We start from the raw sequence: 25,072 nt of genomic DNA, 5'->3' as shown, positions 1-25,072 counted from the left end.
TATATATTATTAGTATATTTTTCATATCAGACATGGTAGTTTCCATATCTAGAAGTTTGAGTCTTTTATATCTCGACATGGCCAATCTCTCCAACAGCTTTTTGAACATATGAAATACAGTTACAATAACTGTTTAATGTTGTTTACTATTTCTATCATCTATGTCAATTCTGAGTCAATTTCAATTATGTATTTGTCTCCTGATTTTAGGGTTTATTTTCCAGCTTCTTTGAATGCTTGGTAATTTTGTTATTGGGTGCCTAGTAATGTGAATTTTACCTTGCAGGTTATTGCATATTTATATATTTCTAAAAATATTCTTGAGATGTGTTATTCCATTCCATCAAGTTGCTTGGTAAGAGATTATATCTTTTGGGTATTCTTTTAATATTTGTTAGGTCAGATCAGAGCACTGTTTAGAGCTAAAGTTTCCCCATGGAGAACAAATTGCTTTAGAAAATCCTAGCTAATGTCCCATGATTTATGAAGTTTTCCACTATGATTCTTGAGAAGGACTATTCTGTGCCCTGTATGAGTTCTGGGTATTGGTTTCTCTACATTTTTAACATGGTTCTCTTCCTGGCCTTGAGTTCTTTGCTCATATGCATATTCTGATTAATAATCAGCTGAAGACTGGAGGAAGGCCTTTTAAAGAGGTATTTACAACTCCTCTGTGCAGCTATGTCCTCTCTGGTAATCTCTCTTAAAAACACTAGCTGCCTTAATCTCTCAATACTCCCAGACCAACTAAATTTAGAGAGACTACCAGCCTCCACTTGAATTCTTTCTGCGATGGAGCTTAGAAAGTCCCTAAGCAGTAACCTGGGGGCAATCATAGATCTCATATAATTTCCCTTCTCTCTCTTTGGCATCTCTGTCCTTTGTTGCCTGATATCCATTGTCTTGAAAATAATTGTTTCATATATTTTGTCTGTTTTTTTTCAGCTAAGAATGAAGAATAAATCCAGTTTCATTATTTCATCTTGACTAAAAGTAGAAATCAAGCCTTCTTTCTAAACTCAATCAAGTCTTCTTCTAAATTATTCTTACTAAAATGACTTACAAAGTCCACTTATTCATGCCGGAAAAAATTCACCCTTAGCCATAATGGAGTGGTCTTGCTTTTAAATTCCCAGAAGAAAAATTTTAAAAAATTAAATTTTACTAGGAAATAATGATCAAAATAGTAAAAATTCCAGATTTTTTAGGCTCAGCCTTAATGAACACCTTTAACCAGTCTTGTCTTCATTGGCTGCCAAAAGTTCAATTCAGTTATCTTTCCAAGTCTTTCCTCTAGTTTGACTCCTAGTAAAGATTAGGCCTACCGATAAGGGGGTTTTGAAGTTGTGTGTTCCTAGTTTCGAATGAGAACCTGCACAAACAACACTGAATTCAGAATATTTAAGAATATGTAGTAGTACCAAAAAAGGCAGTCTAAATTCGTAGCAAAACACACATATTTTTCTAAAGGAAGCAATCTGCAGAGCTGAAACTTTTCTCTAAATCACATTTTATAGTGTTCTGTGAAAGAGCTTTGTTCCTTGAAGCCCATTGATATAGTTTCCCCAGATTCAAGAATTCTGCATCAAAATAAATTCAAACCTTAATTCTTAAGGAGTAAATCTATTTGTAACTTTCAGTTTTCAGTGTTCCCTCATGGAGGATTTCATTCAGATCCAATTTGTTATACCCTCATAATCCTGCCTTTATCCTAGGTTATTTAATATCTACATAGACCACCCACATCTCAGCTTGTCTCTCAGCCTTCCTTGACCATCTTTCTATTTCACACAAATCATCTCTTTTTCTAACAATTGTTTTCCAAGCCTTTCTATCCTAAATTCCTTTACCTAATTCTCACTCTTTACCCCAACAGATGACCCTGCTTTCTTCTTAATGTGATAGCAATTGAATCCACTCAACTTCCAACTACAAAGTATACTGTCTTCTTATCACTCATCTTTCCTTCTTTCTTTCTTTCTTTTCTGTCTGAGAGAAGTAGATGTTCTACACATCTAAGGCAAATTCCTTCATAAAACTGTGGATTCTATCTTCTGCCACCACTACATGAACTTTGCTCCATCAATTATCAACAACCTTCTTGATTCACATCTTTCTTCAAAAGGTTATTGGAATTAAATATTGCCTGTTGAGAGGAATGGTTGCCAAAGCTATATATTTGTGCTATTTGTACTATTTTGAGTCATGTCAGAATGACCCAGGGCAAAGTAACTTAGCAATAAACACCAAATGGGCACTTTTGTTTCTGACTTTGTGTCTGTTATTACATATAATAGACTCTAAGTAATTTAGAGGAAAGGTAATTTAAAGGACTCTATGGGAGAAATGAGACAGTAATAATAATGATTGCCATTTGTTGAATGGCTGCTTGGACCAGATCTTATAGTACGTGCTTCACATATATTTCTTCTGTTAATCCTCAAATATTTTTGCTTATAAGTAATGCAATAAGTATGCCACCAGTAAATATGATGAAAATGAGGCTCATAGAAGTTAAACAATTTATCTAGGTTACTGAGGATTTAGTAAAGTTATAGGCAAAAGTATTCCAACAGGTAGCTTGCTTGGAAAGTGTTGTCAATAACAACAAAGAAGGAGGAATAAGAAAGTTAGGAGGTAAAACAGGAAAGAGAGAAAGGCAATACAAGACATATTATGAAGCTGGTCACCACTGTGGGTAACTGGACTGGAACTCACTGGGACCTTTTGAAAAAGCCTAATGAAGGATGTCACAAAACTGTTCTTCCAAGGGATGAAAGAGGAAAGCATTTAATTATCAGTTCTTGTCTCTTAATGGTCAAAGGTGGTCCCACAGGTCTAAACTCTCCTGCACCCTGGGTTTACATCAGGAAGAGAAACCTTAGGACAGGAAGTCAAAGGCAAGTACTGTAGAGCTGTATCTGCAAGAAACTATTTGAAGCCTGCATGGAACTGTATGCAGAGCTGGAGTAAGAGGTAGAGCTGGAGGATTTGAAGTGACATCAGAGTTGTTCAAGACAATCCAGTTTTGTGTCATGTATTTCTGTCATGCCTTCTATTTAAGTCCATATTATAGAGTCCCTTCCAAGGTGGTGGCCAGCTGCAATCACTGCAAGGGCTAAATACAAGTCTGCTTCAGCTGGCCCCACGGCTATAACTGCTATTCATTATTTCCTTTCTCTCTCCCCATGACAAATTTTCCTCATTTTTGGCCAGCACTTAAGCTGCCAAACAGATGTTCTGGTATTCAAAGTTTTCTTTTAGCCAGTGGATTATTATTCCTGAGAGTTCTGAGTCCTTAATTCCTTCAGCCTTGTTGGGTAGTGATTATAACCATCATTTGTCCATCATTATTGTTCTGCATGGATGCACCAAGGAATGATTCAGTGACTTTACAGTGTTTGAAATTTACTTCTTTCTGACCCTATCATTTTGTAGCCTACATAGTATCTCATAGTAATTAGAGCTAATCACTCCTACCAGTGGAGCGCTCTTTTTGTTGCCTGCTGTTCTACTGGCAAGAGGAATCAGGTTACTGAAAGGTAGTTGCATGTAGCTTTAAGTGGTAATCTTTTTGAGTAACCTGGTAGAAGTGTTTCTCTCCCTCCATCTCCAATCCACAGTCTTACCCTCTTTCCACTATATTTGAATGTGTACCCCAAAGTTCATATGTTGGAAACTTAATCCCCAGTGCAACAGTGTTGGGAGGTGGGACTTTTAAGAAGTGATTAGGTAATGAATTATTCCCCTTATCCTGGGAGTGGGTTCCTGGTAAAAAGATAAATTTGTCCCCCTTCCTACTGTCTCTCTTGTATGCTGTTTTGCCTTTTGCCATGGGATGACACAGTAAGAAGGCCAAAGCTAGATGATAGGAATTCTCTCAGTCTTGGACTTCCAGCTTCCAGAAAAATGAATCAATAAATTTATGTTCATTATATATTACCTAGTCTCGCGTATTCTGTTATACCAGCACAAAATGGTTGAAGACATTCTCCCTTACCTTCCCACTTTCCACTCCAAACCCCATCAGGCATCAAGGCCTCTAATCTGGCAAAGCCTAAGATCAAAAGGTTAAGAAATACAACTTCTTCAACGGTGTCATTAGGAATTATATTTAGAGGAGTCAATTCTTTTTCTGCCCATTGTTTCATAGACTGATGAACTTTAGCATTTGGGAACACTGCCCTTATACATTAACTATAGGCTGAACACATTGCAGAGGATGCCAACGGGGTGCCCAATCCTGCAGGGTGCTGTCCCTAATTTAGAGCCTTTTATAGGCTCTACCACTGTTTTATTTCACTGGCTGCTTCTGGATGATAGAGTATATGGTAAGACAAGTGGATATCATAATCTTGTGCCATTTTTCACACTTTCTTTGCTTGAAATAGGTCTCTAGATCTGAGGCAATTTTGTGCAGTTTCCCATGTCAATGGATTTAGCAATCTCTAAGTCTGATTAGCAGTGCTGATAAAGATAAACCCACATCTGTAATATGTACAATTTCCATAAAGGACATAAAAGGCTGCCTCCTCCAGGAAGGAAGGAGTCTAATGTAATTAGTGACCAAATGATCTTAACACTCCCCTCTGCCTGAGTAAATTTTAGACAAGCTTCTCCCCGATTCTAGGTCTTGAACTCTATTCTTAGAGCCTTTGCTTTAGAGAACTGGTAATTGTAATTTCTCTGCCCTTTGAGATGTAAATCTTTTAAAAAGATTTCTGTTAGTTTTGCAACCAGGAATGTCCTTCTCAAAGACCTGAGTGCCATCCCTTTGAAAGCTAATTATAAATGATAGACCTATTTCCCAGTCTCCATGGAAAAATAAGAATGTAACTTTGATGGGCACCAGTCAGCAAATACAGATGGCCTAATCACAGAGAAAACATTTATAAACTCAGAAGGAAGTGACTCAATATGATTCACACACCTCACTAAGCAACTTCCTTCCTGACATCCTCCACTACTTTTCCACTAGTTCACCCCAGCACTTAAAAACCCTCCTGCCCATTGTTTTAGGGAAGTTGAGTTCAGACTGCTTTCTGTTCTCTCTCGCCTGCTGTGATTGCCTCGAATAAACTCCTCCTTACCTGTTTAACATCATCAGGTACAATTTTTGCTTTGGCATCAGCCTGCCATCAAGTGGCTGGCTGGCCTTCTTGATGATAATGGCATAGTAAGGCTAAGCAATGGTGTCTAATGCTGGCCTGCCAGAACGTCAGCAGTGGCATTATTACAGCAATCTTAGTGACAGGGAGTACATGCTGTTGGACCCATAAGTAGCCTCTGTTCCTGTGTGTGTATAAGTATATATACCCACCCCATAAATACATATGCATACATTTGATTTTTTTCTGGATCTTTTCAGAATAAATTCTGTATATCATGACCTTTTTCTCTTAGATACTCTAATTTTTATTCCCTAAAGTAAAGATATTCTTTTCCATAACCAAATTATAGTTATTATCTTCAATAAATTTAACATTGACATAATATGTTTTCTAATCTATTGTTCATACTCTAATTTAGTCGACTCAATAGTGCCATTTATAGTGCTTTTCCCCTGCAAGATTTTAACTTAGATCAGATATTGAAGTTAGTTGCCATGCCTCTTTAGTCTCGTTTAAGAAGTATTTTTCTCAAGTGAAGGATAAATAAAATCCTCTACAGACAAGCAAATGCTGAGAGATTTTGTCACCACCAGACCTGCCTTACGAGAGCTCCTGAAGGAAGCACTAAGCATGGAAAGGAAAAACCAGTACTAGCCACTGCAAAAACATATCAAATTGTAAAGACCACCAACACTATGAAGAAACTGCATCAACTAACAAGCAAAATATCCAGCTAGCATCATAATGACAGGATCAAATTCACACATAACAACATTAACCTTAAATGTAAATGGGCTAAATGCCCCAATTAAAAGACACAGACAGGCAAATTGGATAAAGAGTCAAGACCCATCGGTGTACTCTAACTAGGAGACCCATCTCACACGCAAAGACATCCATAGGCTCAAAATAAAGGGATAGAGGAATACTTACCAAACAAATGGAAAGAAAAAAAAAAGCAGGGGTTGCAATCCTAGTCTCTGATAAAAAGACTTTAAACCAACAAAGATCAAAAAAGACCAAAAGGGCATTACATAATGGTAAAGGGATCAATGCAACAAGAAGAGCTAACTATCCTAAATATATATGCACCCAATACAGGAGCTCCCAGATTTATAAAGCAAGTTCTTAGAGACCTACAAAGAGACTTAGACTCCCACACAATAATAGTGGGAGACTTTAACATCCCACTGTCTGTATTAGACAGATCAATGCGTAAGAAAGAAAATTAACAAGGCTATCCAGGAATTGAAATCAGCTCTGGACCAAGTGGATGGAATAGTCATCTACAGAACTCCCCACCCCAAATCAACAGAATATACATTCTTTTCAGCACCACATCACACTTATTCTAAAATTGACCACATAATTGGAAGTAAAACACTCCCCAGCAAATGCAAAAAAAAAACAGAAATAATAAGAAACAGTCTCTCAGACCACAGTGCAATCAAATTAGAACTCAGGATTAAGAAACTCACTCAAAATCGCACAACTACATAGAAACTGATCAACCTCCTCCTGAATGACTACTGGGTAAATATCAAAAATAAGGCAGAAATAAAGAAGTAAGTTCTTTGGAACCAATAAATAAGTTCTTTGAAACCAATAAGAACAAAGACACAACATAACAGAATCTCTGGGAAACAGCTAAAGCAGGGTTTAGAAGGAAATTTATAGCACTAAATGTCCACAGGAAAAAGTGGGAAAGATCGAATCCACACCCTAACACCACAATTAAAAGAACTAGAGAAGCAAGAGCAAACACATTCAAAAGCTAGCAGAAGATAAGAAATAACTAAGATCAGAGCAGACCTGAAGGAGATAGAGACACGAAAAACTGTTAAAAAAAAAAGATCAATGAATCCAGAAACTGTTTTTTTGAAAAGGTTAACAAAATAAATAAACCACTAGCCAGACTAATAAAGAAGAAAAGAGAGAAGACTCAAATAGACACAATAAAAAATGAGAAAGGGGATATCACCACCGATCCCACAGAAATACAAACTACCATCAGAGAATACTATAAATACCTTTACACAAATGAACTAGAAAATCTAGAAGAAACTGATAAATTCCTGGACACATACACACTCCCAAGACTAAACCAGGAAAAAGTCAAATCCCTTACTAGACCAATAACAAGTTCCGAAATTGAGGCAGTAATTAATAGCCTACCAATCAAAAAAGCCCAGGACCAGACAGATTCACAGTCAAATTCTACCAGAGGTACAAAGAGGAGCTGGTACTATTTCTTCTGAAACTATTCCAAACAATAGGAAACGAGGGACTCGTCCCTAACCCATTTTAGAGGCCAACATCATCCTGATACCAATCCAGGGCAGAGACACAACAAAAAAAGAAAATTTCAGGCCAGGATCCCTAGTGAATATAGATGCAAAAATCCTCAATAAAATGCTAGGAAACCGAATCCAGTAGCACATAAAAATGCTTATTCACCATGATCAGGTTGGCTTTATCCCTGGGATGCAAGGTTTGTTCAACATACACAAATCAATAAATGTAATCTGTTACATAAACAGAACCAATGATAAAAACCACATGATTATCTCAATAGATGCAGAAATGACCTTCGGTAAAATTCAACACCCCTTCATGCTAAAAACTCTCAATAAACTAGGTATTGATGGAATGTATCTCAAAATAATAAGAGCTATTTATGCCAACAGCCAACATCATATTGAATGGGCAAAAGCTGGAAGCATTCCCTTTGAAAACCAGCACAAGACAAGGATGGCCTCTCTCACTACTCCTATTCAACATAGTATTGGAAGTTCTAGCCAGGGTAATCAGGCAAGAGAAAGAAATAAAGATATTCAAGTAGGAAGAGAGGAAGTCAAATTGCCTCTCCAGATGACATGATTGTATATTTTGAAAACTCCATCATCTCAGCCCCAAATCTCCTTAAGCTGATAAGCAACTTCAGCAAAGTCTCAGGATACAAAATCAATGTGCAAAAATCACAAGCCTTCCTATACACCAATAATAGACAGAGAGCCAAATTACGACTGAACTCCCATTCACAATTGCTGCAAAGAGAATAAAATACCTAGGAATACAACTTACAAGGGATGTGAAGGACCTCTTCAGGGTGAACTAGAAACCACTGCTCAAGGAAATCAGAGAGGATACAAACAAATGGGAAAACATTCCATGCTCATGAATAGGAAAAATCAATATCGTGAAAATGGCCATACTGCCTAAAGTAATATATAGATTCAATGCTAGCCCCATCAATACCATTTACTTTCTTCACAGAATTAGGAAAAAACTACTTAAAATTTTATATGGAACCAAAAAAGAGCCTATATAGCCAAGACAATCCTAAACAAAAAGAATACGCTACCTGACTTCAAACTGTACTATAAGGCTACAGTAACTAAAACAACATGATACTGGTACCAAAACATATATATATATATATATACACACACACACACAAACACACACACATATATATGTGTGTATATATATAGATAGATCTAGATCTAGATCTATACCAGTGGAACAGAACAGACGCCTCAGAAATAACGCCACACATCTACAGCCATCTGATCTTTGACAAACCTGACAAAAACAAGAAATGGGGAAAGGATTCCCTATTTAATAAACGGTGCTGGGAAAACTGGCTAGCCATATGCAGAATACTGAAACTGGACCCCTTTCTTACACCTTATACAAAAATTAACTCAAGATGGATTAAAAACTTAAACATAAGACCTAAAACCATAAAAACCCTAGAAGAAAACTTAGGCAATACCATTCAGGACATAGGCATGGGCAAAGGCTTCATGACTAAAACACCTAAAGCAATGGCAACAAAAACCAAAATTGACAAATGGGATTTAATTAAACTAAACAGTTTCTGTGCACCAAAAGAGACTATCATCAGAGTGAAAGGCAACCTACAGAATGGGAGAAAATTTTTGCAATCTATCAATCGGACAGAGGGCTAATATCCAGAATCTCCAAGGAACTTAAATTTACAAGAAAAAGACAAACAACTCCATCAAAAAGTGTGCAAAGTATATGAACAGACACTTCTCAAAAGAAGACATTTATGTGGCCAACAAACATGTGAAAAAAAGCTCATCATCCCTGGTCATTGGAGAAATGCAAATCAAAACCACAAAAAAATACCGTCTCACACCAGTTAGAATGGTGATCATTAAAAAGTCAGGAAACAACGGGTGCTAGAGAGGATGTGGAGAAATAGGAACACTTTTACACTGTTGGTGGGACTCTAAACTATGGATTCAACCATTGTGGAAAACAGTGTGGCGATTCCTCAAGGATCTAGAACTACCATTTGACCCAGCCATTCCATTACTGGGTATATACTCAAAGCATTATAAATCATTCTACTATAAAGACACATGCACACGTATGTTTATTGCAGCACTATTCACAATAGCAAAGACTTGGAATCAACCCAAATGTCCATCAATGATAGACTGGATAAAGAAAATGTGGCACATATATACTATGGAATACCATGCAGCCATACAATGATGAGTTCATGTCCTTTGTAGGGACATGGATGAAGCTGGAAACCATCGTTCTCAGCAAACTAAAACAGGAACAGAAAACCAAACACTGCATGTTCTCATAAGTGGGAGTTGAACAATGGGAACACCTGGACACAGCGAGGGGAACATTACACACTGAGGCCTGTTGGGGCTGGGGGACTGGGGGAGGGATAGCGTTAGGAGAAATGTTTAATGTAGATGATGGGTTGATGAGTGCAGAAAACCACAATGACACATTTATACCTATGTAACAAACCTGCACGTTCTGCACATGCATCCCAGAAATTAAAGTATAATAATAAAAAAGAAGTATTTTTCTCAGCTTTTTGACTTTTATAACAATGACATTTTTACAGAGTACAGGTCTCTTCATCCCACCCTTTATTTTAAAATAGAATATTTCACAATTTAGGTATGACTAATGTTTCCTCATGAATAGACTCAGATTATGCATTCCTTTTTGAAACACAGCAAAAGTGAGGTTGTATGCTTCCCAAGGCACCACAGTTGTGTCCATTTGTGATGTTCATTTCTGATGTTCATTCCGATTATCTACTCAATGCCTCATGTGATTTCTCAACTATGTAGTTCTTTCTTTTTTAACTAATGAGCAATGTGCAGGCAGACATTTTAAGATCATGTAAGTATCTTGCTCTCCCCTTAGTGATAATTACATTAGAGTCCCTCCCCCCAACCCCACCTTTCTCTGAGATTTTGTTATTCATTTGAAATACACTTGGATTCATTTGTTTGTTTTAGTTTCATTTTATTTGCTTTCAGTTTTAGTTCCCTCACCCATTTCTTATTCTTGCTGATTCTTTTAAACATACAGATGATTAATATATTTCTAAAAGTTAAGGCTCTGAAAGGCATTTACAAAAATGTGTCAGTCTCAACTATAACCCTTCTGCCCGCTTCCCACCTGCCCCTGGTAGGAAGCAGCATTATAGTTTTCTGATTTATCCTTTCAGTGTTTTCTTTTTGTAGAGATGTCACATATATTTGTGCTTTTTATATTGTCTTTTCTTTCTTAAAAGGTAGATAGCATATGCTGTTTTGTGCTTTTTTCCCTTCACAGTATCTTCTGGAAAAATTCTATATAATATCTTATTTTTTTGTCAGTGTGCTAAGTGAAATTTAATTGCCAATGAAAATTTTAAGAATAATATTGTGAGACAGCAAGAAATGACCTTCATTCCAGGTAAAACAGAGGCATCATTTAATTTATTCATCAAGTTCATAGAGCTTAAGATAGACTCTCAGATTCCTAGTTAGACAGAGCTTGGTACAGCACTAGGTCTTTTCCTTTTTAACCATCTTCTGTTCGGAGGTTACAATGCTTAAAATGAAAACCAAAAACCAAAAAAAAACAAAAAACAAAAAAACACAGTCCATGTGTTTACCGAGATGATGTTTCAATTATTCAAAAAAAATCTTCAATTTCAACATGTCAACATACATATGTTCATAAATTTTCTTTAAAATTATCATACAATTCATGCCATTTGGATTTATCTTCCTTCACTTTTCATTTAAATGCACTGGGTTCCTTCATACTTTGTCATTTCAGATTGCTTGAGTGTAGCTCTGTGAGTCATTACAAATGCATAGTATTTCACCCGTGAAGGGTGAGTATAATGTTTTTGCTCTCATGAAACATGTGGCTAAGATTTTGAAAGCTTTTTTTAAAAATGAAAGTAAAAATTTCCTTACAAGTAACCTACTCTATTTATTTTATTAGGATTCAATGCAAATGAATAATTTATACATATTATCTTTGGGTTCTTCAAATGAAATTGCATAATCACCTAAATTATTAGTTAGTTTTTCCAGTTCAGAGAAGAAAAAGCTGTGTTCAATATAAATATTAGACTTAAAAATTTTAATGCCAATTAATACAATATCAAAATTTATCTTGAAGCATTATTTCTCAGAGCTAGAACTGACAGGTTTTCCATTACTGACTTTTCAGTTGTAGGTGATGTATTGTAGATTCCTTGAATTACTCTAGCATGTAATGATAGAGAGAACACTGGACCAACAGCCTAATAGTTAGGATCATAGTCTTGGCTGTGAATGATTTGACCATTTAATCTTGTTGGAAGATCTGAACATTATCTAGTCTAGTTCTTTAATTAATGGATTTCACTATGGGAATTAAACAAAAATGAGAGTGCTGACTTTCATTTAAAACTAAAAAATGGAGGCTGGTGACTTTCTCTTTTGCCAAAAAAGCATTAAAATATGTTGCTAGTAACTACATCCAGTGTTCCATAAAAGAAAGAGTATTTTCACACATACCCACGAATTCGCTAATATAGAACAAATAACAATACAGTACTTCAGACTGAATAAATATAGTTTTCATGAATCACTAGAGAGTGTGGTGGAAGAAAATAAAATTCTTTTCTTTTTATCACCATCTTTCCTTCTTTATTTTATTCCCAACAGAAAAGAAGGGGATTTTTAAAGACAGATAATTTATTAACATAATAGTACCTTGAACTACTCTAGGAGAGGCAATTGATATAGCCAAAACATTTTGTTTGTCTCATAGAAACCTCAATTTGAAGACCCTAACTTCCCTCAGAGACATACACTAGGGACCTCACAAAATGCCTTCAGTGAGGAATTGGAAAACTGAGAGAAGTGCAGAGAAGAAGAAAAGGTCAAGAAGGTCCTGAGGGACAGGATAATTGAGGAAGCAAGAAGTGCAGAGGAAAGTGAATACAGAAAAAGGGACATTTATGGATGCTGAGGCAGACACTGAGTTGACTGACTCTTGGGTTAGGATGTGGGTAAATAAACCATTTGGAATAAGTACATAGTGTTCGTTTCATACTGAGATATACTTCTGAGCAATGGATTGCACATGATTCATGTCTAGGATGTTATGGGCATAAATTAAGGAGTACAGTATTCATTTTTTAACATTTTTCTTCTAGTTGAAAACTTGTGAAGAACCAGCATTTGTAAAGTCAGAATTTTATGTCTCCACATATTTTCTCCTCTGCTTCAAATGTCCATCTTTCCTTCTTCATCTAGGTAATTTCTATTTATTTGATTCATCACAAACAGTAAGTCCTCCAATAAACATCTTAGCCTCTCTTTCGAAATTTAATGCCCTTTCTCTGTCACAGCACCTTTGTCATGTTTTAGCTTATTATACTGAATCACACCTGTCTCTTTGTAATTTTTTGTCATCTACTCATCTACAAAGTTCCTGACAATCAGAACTGTATTTTAATTATCTTTCACCTCATTTCTTAGTGTTGAGCAAAAAAGTGCTATTCTACATTTATGAGTCTTTATCTCGGATTTTCCCTGCCTAGAATTCTATTCTTTTGTCTGCTAGGAAATTTTCAATTATTTTCTTTAACTTTCTTTGTGCTTTCTCCATGAAGTCTTTGACCTCTTCTCTCACTGCAGCAGATTTAGTCATTTCATCATCTCTCTTAATTTTGTATCTATATTAAAAGATAATTTTCAAAATGATAAAATTTTGTGTCTCATAAAAATATAAAATATTTTATTTAACTCATCAATTAGTAAGTAAATTAGTAAGATGTTATAACCACTTCAAATGAGAATTTGACTTATGGAGATGTACATATCTACTCAACAAATTCATTTGCATTACCTTAAACAGGAGTCAATTGCATTATTGTGACAAAGAATATCTGTGTCACCATTACTTTTCTGTAGGTTAACTTCCATCTCTACAGAGCTATAGAATATTCTAGTCAAAGACAATGAAAGATGCAGATCCTTATAAAATTAAGGCAACCTTCAGCATTCTACTGAAAGAATGTCCAGTAATTTTTTTGCCTTATGGAAGTCATTTACTTTTTTTCTTGACACTTGTAATAGTCCAATATTACATTTTCATCATTTTGAAATTATTTTCATATCTCCCCTATACCTTCCTTCCACATAGTACCCTTAGGAAAGGGACTTGACCCTAAACTCCTCTCTGGGCTGCGTAAAGAATCTCTCATTTTCCCCTTCTGTTTAGTTGACACCACCTACGACAAAGAAGGCCAGTTAATTAGCAAGTTAAAGACAAAGTGTGAGTAACTTTTAGAATCTGTAAGAAAGCACTGGAGAAATGAAACCGGAAAAATTAGTTGATGATTCTTGCCTTCTGTTTTTCCAGTGTTTTATTTAATCCTCATGTCCTTTCAGGTAGTTTAAGCTCATTTCTTTAGATTGAGAGAGAATGGAGGATCCTGAAAGGACTTGGGAGCATGAATGAAGATAATTAGAGGTGATGGTGACAAAAGGAATAATAAATACAGCAACTCACTTTTAGAGACTCCATCACGGGACAGGTTCTTCCCAAGGTAGTTTTGTTTTACTTTAGTTTGAGAGTGGACCATTATCAACATCCTATAAGAAGAGAGGTTAAGTAACATGTGAAAGACCATAAAGAAATTGACAGACTAAGGATTAAATCCGGCACAATCAGATTCTCAGCTTGTAAAATTTAAAAAATTCAAAATTCAAAATTCAGCCTGGGAGCAGCTGTAGCACAGGAAAGTTTGCACCAGGATAGGCTGTGATGTTTTGGTGTTTGAGTCTGTACTCAGCCAGAAGTTCTTAGTAGATACGCAGAGGCTGAATCTGTGAACTATTGTACTAGTCAACTCAGTAAAACTAAGCATTCAATCCCAAAAATACTCACCCACATGGTAGATGTTGGGTTATAAACAGTTGTCCTCATATTTGGTGAGCTCTATTATTTTCTGTACCAACGGGTATGAGAAAGGGGGTGGGCAGCAACACCCACAATTGAGAATACCAGACCATTTAAACACCCTAATGTGTGTTCTTAAAAGTTCTTTTGAAATTATATGAATATATATGTGGCAGGTATTTCATAACTCATTTTTCAATAATAGTGTTACATAGTGCTGATTCAGTCCCAGGTACGGTTCTAGGTATTTACATATTATGAAGTCATCTTATCCTCTAAACAACCTCATGTTTGGTATTATACTATTTTATGTATGAGGAAGTTGAGGCACAAATGTTGAAGTTGGGATTCACGTTCCAAGAACACACGCCCATCACAGTAAAGCTACCTCATGGTGACACCATACTCAGTAATACCAATTCACAGGTGATGAGAATGCCCTGTTTTCTCCATGAAATTACACTTTTATTCTCATCTTGTAACTCACACTTGGCCTGGAATAGATTACTTGTTCTATGCCATATGTAGGTTTTGTTCTGTTTGTACTTTACCTGGGTAGATAAGAAAACTGGGTTTTAGAATATTCACAGTCAATAGGATTTGAGAGGTTAAGATAATGACAGTAAATGGAAGATAAATTATAATAGTAAGATCAAATTAGTTTTTTTAGTAAGTGTCAATTCAACTAACTGGAAGCAAATCTAAGGAAAATGTAGTTAATAGGATAGCATAGCTGTACAACTGAATTTTGGTGATTTTAAAGATGAGCTACACATTATAAATAAGAGAAATAGGGAGTGAGCTTTAAGAATTTAACAAAATTCTGTATAGCATCACATGGACTATAACTTATTACTTGTGTAACCTTGAGCATACTAATTAGCCATTGTAAGCTTCATTTTCCTCACCTGTAAAATGGAGATACTACCTACTTACCTTATAGGGACAATTGAAATAATGTTTGTTAAAATGCTTAGTATAGGTCTAGTATATGACAAATTAAGTGCTCAATCTGTGCTAGTGATTATAAATTACTCCAAAATGTTCTTTTCAGAATGTTTTTAGTGGCAGTGTTTCTCAGCTACTAAAAATATCTTTGAGGATACAGAAGATTTTTTACTTTATAGTCATATACAAATGTATATGCAGATATCTTGAAATTGAAGCAACCCTTGAAATGAGATCCAACTTGATTGTGGTGGAAAAGTAATTCAATAAAGCCAGAATGAGTATGATATAGTTCATGTAGAGTATAGCTGTCTATAGCTAATCATATGACAGGACACGGTACAGGGCCAGTGGCAAAGGCAGACAATTCATATTTAACATTCCTTTCACATCTCATAAAATTTCCCTTCTATTAATGAAATATAACATTTATAAGTGCTTCTATTTAAAAAAAAATACTTCAAATTCTACCGAATAATTCAGAAAAATATCTGCTTTTATTTTATAAGTGCTTTATATTGTCCATGACACCACAGAAATAAATTCTGCAAGTAAGTTTACTTTTTGTTTTCTGTCATTTTTAGGCCCAATGTAATTCATGATTTGGGATAAATTATCCATTCAATGCTCGATTTAATCCAAAAGCTGAATTTTCAGTTGAATAGTTGGCATGCAAAATAATTGGGGCTACAGCATTTCTAAGCTGATTTCTTTAGTAATTTTAGTGATTCATGTGAATCTTTAGTATTTTGAGACACGGATTTAGTTTAGGATCTATTTTTAAGATTTTATTTACGTTTCCCGTTTTTGGAGTGTGTTTTCTTTATAGCAAAATTATGTTCTTATTTTAGTTCCCACTGGACAAATTTAAAGCAATGGTTAGTCTTTCCAAGGAAGTATAAATATACATGTAATTGCATTCTGAGGAAACATTTTCTAAGTAGAAGAATTTGGTACTTATTGCTTTCAGGTTTGTGAGGGTCCTGGGCCAATATTGTGGCTATTGTTACTTTTTGTTGTTGTTTTCAAACTACATTGACTGTGATGTTCAAAGAAGTAAAAGTAAAGCTTTGATGGAAATTGCATAGTATAATTCTATACCGTTTTATACAGCATTTAAATTATTGCAGTTCATATAAAAAGATGAAAAATTTCGGAATTTGCTCTGTGAAATAATCTTAAAAGCCAAATATGATAAAAATGGGAAAACAAAAAGTTTCATAAATATAGCTAGGCCAAATTTTCATAAATATAAATCCGATAGGCCAAAATTTTCATCAATATAAATCCAAAAAAGGAAGAGAATGCCACAATGTCAGAACTAAAAGCCACTTGAGAGAAAATTACATTCAACTTCAACTTCCAAGTAGAAAATGAGACAAGTGTAGCTCAGCAAAATTAAGTGGCTGGTGGAAAATGATGCAGTCAGTTAACCAACATGATGCAACATGATGAAGAATTAAAAAATTAGCCAGGTGCAGTGGCTCAAGTCTGTGATCCTAGTACTTTGGAAGACCGAGGTGAGTGGATCACTGGAGCTCAGGAGTTCAAGAGCAGCCTGGCTACCATGTCTCTAAAAATTAGCTGAGTGTGGTGGCGGGTGCCTGTAGTTCTAGCTACTAGGGAGGCGGAGGCAGGAGAATCGCTTGAACCCAGGAGGCGGAGGGGACGAGATTGTACCACTGTACCCCGGCCTGGGTGGTAGAGCAAGACTCTGTCTCAAAAAATAAAATAATTTAAAAATTAAATATAATGTTATAGAAAATTAATTGCATAAGAAAATAATTTTATTACAATGTCAGTTAAAAAAACCCAGCAACCCAGTTAAGAAAGTGAGTGATTCTTAAAATGTGGAAAATCACTGTACTATATTACTGCAAATCATCCATGACTTTAGACCTTGTCCTTTAATTCTCAATTAGTTTCACCCCTGTGATGTGCAGCCAGATTTTAGTTATTCAGTCAAACTAGGTGTTCTTTAACTGACCGGTTATTTAACCAAATTGCTACTTATTTTGTTAACCATTGTTGACCTGATGAATTACATAGGCAGTCTCAATATATTTTTTTAATGAGAGCTCTTGAAATAAGTGATTTATCTGTATAGATTAAAAAACAAAAGATGTCATTATTTTATAAATTTTACAAATTATTGGAGGTTGATATATGTCATAGTCCTCAAACAGTTTGCATAAGATGACAAATACAATCTCAAAAATTATATAAAATAGCTGGCTAAGTTTTTAATGAAATTGAATTTTGATGTCATTGTAGACATTACCAAAACCAGAGAATTGTCAAAATGTGAACATAAATACTTGGAGCTTTTAATCTAGAAAGGCTGATATATTCCAAATTAAGAAACATTACATTATTTCTTACAGTTTAAAAAAGCTGGACAATGACACATCCCTCTTCTTCAACAATTCAAGTATCAGAAAAACGTGAATCAATTGGGAAAAAAACACTAATTGAAACAATAAAGATAGAATAATAGGAAAATGAATCACACATGATACACGATATATTTAACATTATTCCACCCAATATTTTGGCTAGCTTTCCACAAATGCAGCTATTTAGAGTGTAATTTGAAGATCTGGCCAATTTGGCATATCTAAATCAATTCACAAGGAAATAGAAATATCAGTTTTTGTAATTTAGGGGCAAGTCTTTCAGCTTTGTCCTCTGTAAGCCCTTCCCCTGATTAGTCCAAATAGAAAATCTTTCCACCACACACGTGTGTGAATATTTTGAAATTCTCTTATAGACCAATGGAACAGAACAGAGTCCTCAGAAATAATACCACACATCTACAGCCATCTGATCTTTGACAAACCTGAGAGAAACAAGAAATGGGGAAAGGATTCCCTATTTAATAAATGGTGCTGGGAAAATTGGCTAGCCATAAGTAGAAAGCTGAAACTGGATCCTTTCCTTACTCCTTATACGAAAATTAATTCAAGATGGATTAGAGACTTAAATGTTAGACCTAATACCATAAAAATCCTAGAGGAAAACCTAGGTAATACCATTCAGGACATAGGCATGGGCAAAGACTTCATGTCTAAAACACCAAAAGCAACAGCAGCAAAAGCCAAAATTGACAAATGGGATCTAATTAAACTAAAGAGCTTCTGCACAGCAAAAGAAACTACCATCAGAGTGAACAGGCAACCTACAGAATGGGAGAAAATTTTTGCAATCTACTCATCTGACAAAGGGCTAATATCCAGAACCTACAAAGAACTCCAACAAATTTACAAGAAAAAAACAAACAACCCCATCAAAAAGTGGGCAAAGGATATGAACAGACATTTCTCAAAAGAAGACATTCATACAGCCAACAGACACATGAAAAAATGCTCATCATCACTGGCCATCAGAGAAATGCAAATCAAAACCACAATGAGATACCATCTCACACCAGTTAGAATGGCAATCATTAAAAAGTCAGGAAACAACAGGTGCTGGAGAGGATGTGGAGAAATAGGAACACTTTTACACTGTTGGTGGGATTGTAAACTAGTTCAACCATTTTGGAAAACAGTATGGCGATTCCTCAAGGATCTAGAACTAGATGTACCATATGACCCAGCCATCCCATTACTGGGTATATACCCAAAGGATTATAAATTATGCTGCTATAAAGACACATGCACACGTATGTTTATTGCGGCACTATTCACAATAGCAAAGACTTGGAATCAACCGAAATGTCCATCAGTGACAGATTGGATTAAGAAAATGTGGCACATATACACCATGGAATACTATGCAGCCATCAAAAAGGATGAGTTTGTGTCCTTTGTAGGGACATGGATGCAGCTGGAAACCATCATTCTTAGCAAACTATCACAAGAACAGAAAACCAAACACCGCATGTTCTCACTCATAGGTGGGAACTGAACAATGAGATCACTTGGACTCAGGAAGGGGAACATCACACACCGGGGCCTATCATGGGGAGGGGGGAGAGTGGGGAGGGGGGAGGGATTGCATTGGGAGTTATACCTGATGTAAATGACGAGTTGATGGGTGCAGCACACCAACAAGGCACAAGTATACATATGTAACAAACCTGCACGTTATGCACATGTACCCTACAACTTAAAGTATAATAATAATAAATAAATTTAAAAAAAAAACAACAACAACAACAACAAAAAGAAATTCTCTTATTGTCCTTTCTGTACTCATATTTCAGCAGCATTCAAAGTGTAACAGCTGGCTGATCATGAGGTTTTTTTTTTTTTCCTATAGCCATTGGCTGCTATATTTTTCTTTATGTTCTTAATGGCTGTGAATAGCTGCTAGGCTAGCATCTGCTTGAGACACAACTACAGTGAGAAATTCACAACCACAACTCAAGCCTCTGGGTCTTTGTAACTTACAAAGTAGCTGAGGCTCAAATTGTTATATGAATCTGAAAAATGAATATCTGTTCACCAGGGAAAGTAGAAGAGAAAGCAGGGAAATGATATGGAAGACAAATGAGAGTTTAGCAGTCTGTTCATTTTACGTTACTGGACAGAAAATCTTTTTGAAACAGCATAAATATAACATGAATATGGTTGTTTCCGGAGTTTCCAAACTCAGGTAAATTCTCTAGAGAATATGTTGAGCAATTTATATTAAATTTCAAGGTGGGCTGAAAGTTCTCATTACTGATAGGTTTCTCTGAACAGCAGACCCTCATACTGATTAAAAATTAGTTACATTTACCATAGTTATATAAATTTACTTTCATGTACAAATCTGCATATATGATTTGTTTTTACATTTCTGTACTACATAGTACAAAGAATATAAAAACTTGGCTTATGATTTTTGCTGTAAATTAATGACATTTGATATTTTATTGGTATCGTAGTAATGCATATAATATGAATTTATATGAATAAACTATATATTTCTGAAGATTTCTGAAACATAGCAGTTTTATTGTTACTTTGGGGAAATATAAATAATAAGTCTGGCTATAAAATTTTAGCTGTTTGAAGTTTTTGATTTTAATTTCTGTGGGCTTGAGCACCTGTCTCCTGTCATGACTAAATTATATTGCCTGCATTTGTACTACTAATCATTTACTTAAGGATGAGGAATAAAGGTCTGTAGGAAAGTTTAAGCATCACTGAACCCTATTTTATTTGATCAACTTCTATGCGTGATATTTTAGATCATTAAGGTCAGTGGTCAGGAGTTATGTAAGAAAAATGTAAGAAATTAAATTTTCATTTGGTTAATAGTATCTGTAATTCAAATTATTTATATGCAGTAAATTGTAGCTCTAAGATATTAAAAGATCCGAATTAGACCCAGAAGATAACCTGAATAACATTTGGCCAATTAGTAAAATCTTTTTCTTATGACTGAATACATAGTGCTATAAACTAAATATTTGTCTCCCACCCCCAAATTTCTATATGGAAATTCTAACCCTAAATGTGATGGTTTAGGAGGAGGACTTTTGGGAGGTGATTAGGTTACGATGGTAGAGCCCTAATAAATGGGATTAGTTCACTTATTAAAAAGACCTCAAGGCTGAGTGCTGTGGTTCATGCCTGTAATCCTAGCACTTTGGGTGGCTGAAGTGGGCAGACTGCTTAAGCTCAGGAGTTTGATACCAGCCTGGGCAACATGGCAAAACCGTGTCTCTACAAAAAATACAAAAATTAGTTGGGTGTGGTGGTACTTGGTTTGTAGTCCCAACTACTTGAGGGGTGGAGGTAGGAGAAACCCAGGAAGTCAAGGCTGCAGTGAGCCAAGGTTGTGCCACTGCACTCTAGCCTGGGTGACAAAGTGACAAAGTGAGACCCTGTCTAAATAAATAAATAAATAAATAAATAAATAAATAAAAGACCCAAGAGAAGTCTCTTACCCTTTTGCTGCCACATGAGGACTGTGAGGACACAGGGAAAGACAACTGTCTATGAACCAGGAAGTGGGCCCTTACCAGGCAGCAAAACTATCAGCGCCTTGTTCTTGGACTTTCCTGCCATCAAAACTGTGAGAAATAAATGTTTGTGGTTTAAGCCACCTGTATATGGTACTTTTGTTACAACAGCCCAAACAGATGAAGACACATAGATATGTATATTTGTTCATATCTACTTGTACATTTAGATATGTATATCAATTATATAATATGGGAGTCATATTTCTGAAATTTCTAGATAGGGTGAATATAATCCAAACATCTAGATAATTAGTGGACATTCCAAAAATAGCAAATATCAAAACAATATATTGAAAAGTAAAAAAATTTTGTAAAATAATCTCGTATTCAAAAATATAGAAAAATGGAGAAAGACAAAACCTGCACACATTAGAAGAAGATTGATAAAAGTGATTACACAAAATTAAAAAAAAAACTGCAAAGAAAAATAAGAACGTAGTCTAAAGGCAAGTGGCAAACGTCCATATTCTTTAATATATAAGAAGCTCTTATCTTTCAATAAAAAAGAAGACATGCATAGCCAGTTCATTAAAAAATGCAACTATTTTACTAACATAAAAAGATGCTAAGAAAGGCTCACCTGTAATTAAATATTTGCAAATTAAAGCAATAAAATTCATTTGTCAGTTTTTTTTTTTGGCAAAAATGAGCTCAATAATACCCACGTTTGGTAAGAATATCTGGTATGTTAGGCATACTTCTGCTAACTTTTTGAAGGGCTATTTTGTAATAACTGTGCAATAAAAAAAGGCACATGATTTTTGACCCAGCTGTTGCATGGTTAGAAATTTACCCCAATTGATAAATTTGAAACCATATGTCAAGATATACATACTCATACACATATACACACATTCACACACATATTTCTGCAGCATTGTCTATAATAACAAAAATATTGGAAACTACATAAATGTCAACACTAATTACATAAATATTGGTAATCTATGTATATATAATATCATGGATTCACTACAAAAAGATGAAGCAAATATATTTGTGCTGATCTGGAAATATCTTTATGGTATATTGTTGAGAGGAAGAAGAACAAACTTCAAGACAATTTATGAACCATGATCCAATTTGTGCAACTAAAATAATCACCAAGATGTGCTGTGAGACTTACACTAACTACTTTACAAATTTCAACATTAAAGCAATCCTCTCCATTCTTCCTATATTGAGGATCTGAAGGGATTTGTAATTTTCCCAAAGTTATGCAAGTTATCAACTTGAATTTAAGTCTCAGTATATAATTGTTAAGTTTGTTAGGGGCAAATGCTCAAGTATGTCCCTGTAATTTAATATTATAAATTGTGGCTACTGAAAGATCATGGTATAACCTCCATAGAGAATATCATGTAAAAATGAGTTCATTCTATGTTTCTTACCATATTTTATTTACATATCTATATATAGTTTATTTTAACAAGTACACGTATTTGTTTTTTCTTTTTAAAGAAATAATAGTCAATTATTACATATTTTTTAAAAATTTGGCTTGTAAGAATTAGCTTAGGGTCTTCCAACAGTCACATAGAGCAAAGTGCCAGGGGCTGAGGGTGGTGGAGGTGGGAGGGGGATTATTAAAATAATTTTAGGTGCATTCACAGGGCAAAGCAGTAGTCTCCCAGGGGAGCTACCTGAGTTCTTTACCTTTGATACCAGCTATATATTTTCACTCTTCTTGGGATGATGCAGTTCATGTAGAGCATCAAGTAAGTCTTAAGGGTTTTGCACCAAAGTGCTTCATCAGCTCAGCAACAGTTAATAACACTTCTCAAACTGAAAGGGAAATTGCTCCTTGCCTTTTCTTTCTTTTCCTCTTTATGCATAATTCACACAAGATTATTTATCTATTTCTCATGCTACTCTATATTCTAATTGAAGATTAGAAATGAGAAAATAGAACTTTTTTGGTCACAGAAAAAGATTCAGGAAGAATCTTTTGCTTTTAAACATAATCAATTAAGTTTGTTCTTTGAAATGAGGCTCATAATTTTGAAATGTGAAATATTCTTGTTAAGAAAATTATACAATCATGGTGAATAATAGTGAAATATAAATGTGTAGCCTTATAAGTGAATTTGTAATGTTGCAGGAATCAGAAGGACCAGAGAGACCAATGGGTGAAACAGGAGGATTTTATTTAAGTGGCCACTGGCCCAGCAGATTCACATCCAAAAGCTGAGCCCTGAACAAAGACAGGGTTTGACTTTTATACATACTCCTGAAAGGGGCTGGCTAGTTTGATTGGCATGGTGGGAGTCTAATGGCATGAAACTCATGGTGCAGGCAAGTGGGCTTACAGAAGCAGAACAAAGGCAGTTAATCAAACAGTGCCAGGATTAAGCTTGTGACCTTGTAGCTGCATCGAAAGAAAAACAGGAACTTACAAAACTTGGGAAATTGAGAAACAGTAAAGGGAGGAAGAGATAGTAAAGGAGGTTCTGAGAGGGGTGTTGGGAGAGTCTCTGGGGCTCATTCTTGTGGACTCTGGCTTCCTGGATAGCATTAACACATCTTGGCCAGTGCCCTGCCTATTGCTGGCTTTGGAGTGAGTCAGCCAAGTAAAGGAAAATTTATTTTTCTCTTTTAACTTCTACTTCAGTGACTAAGACTAAAGAACAACATATTTTTTAATACTCATAACTTAAATTTTTACAATAATTTAAAAAATACTATATATAATTGGGTGACATAGATTAGAGATAGGCTAAACTATGATAACAAAGAGGTCCCAAAATGAAAAGACTCAAACTAGACATCACATTCTTCCTTTCAGCAGTTGGTGGGCATGTGAGCTCTATTTCTTGAGGTAAGCCAAGGTTTCAGGCTGACATGGTTGCTCTTGCATAATGAGGGTTTCAATGTTACTGCACCATTTACAACTGGAAAGAAAAGGAGAGGGGAAGGGGAGGGAGGAAAGTGATCTTTCTTTAAGGCAAGTGCAAGGTACAGGAATACTGCATTTCTCTTTTGCACAGTTCACTGGTAAGAAATAGGATACATGGCTAGTCATACCTCTGAGAGAAGCCAGGTAATATAATTTTTGTCTGGGTGGCTATGTGCATTGTTAAAATGTTATTACAAAAGAAAAAAAGAGGGCTGGGCATGGTGTCTCACGCCTGTAATCCCAGCACTTTGGGAGGCCAAGGCAGGTGGATCACCTGGGGTCGGGAGTTCGAGAACAGCCTGACCAACATGGAGAAACCCCATCTCTACTAAAAATACAAAATTATCCAGGTGTGGTGGCACATGCCTGTAATCCCAGCTACTCAGGATGCTGAGGCAGGATAATTGCTTGAACCCGGGAGGTGGAGGTTGTGGTGAGCCAAGATCATGCTATTGCACTCCAGCCTGGGCAACAAGAGTGAAACTCCATCAAAAAAAAAAAGAGGAATAGATTTTTTGGGGCGGCAACAAACAGTCTGTCCCATGTGCCCTTAATTATTTCACAATTTTAAAACTTATAGTTGCATACAAATATTAAAGGATGAAGCTGCTATAATTTGAATTAAGATGCATTTTTAGCTGCAAGCATTTAATTTAAATTTAAATATACTATGAATTAGAGTGTTAAGTAATTGAAACTAAAAAGTCAGGTCAATAGTTTTAATCTAAGTCACTTATAAGTTACATTACCATTCTTCATTATAAGAATTGTACAACTGAAAATTCAAACTGTTATCAAAATGCCAGGGTTTTGGTCTAGGTCCTGCAGCTCACCACGTTGGAAGCCAGTCACTGAGACAATGAGAATTTCCAGGGAAGAAGGGTTTTTTTGGGGGTGCTACAGCTGAGGAGAATG

Source organism: Macaca thibetana, chromosome 4 (assembly GCF_024542745.1).
Source record: "Macaca thibetana thibetana isolate TM-01 chromosome 4, ASM2454274v1, whole genome shotgun sequence".
NCBI classification, from domain to species: Eukaryota; Metazoa; Chordata; class Mammalia; order Primates; family Cercopithecidae; genus Macaca; species Macaca thibetana.
This window is presented reverse-complemented; position numbering follows the sequence as displayed.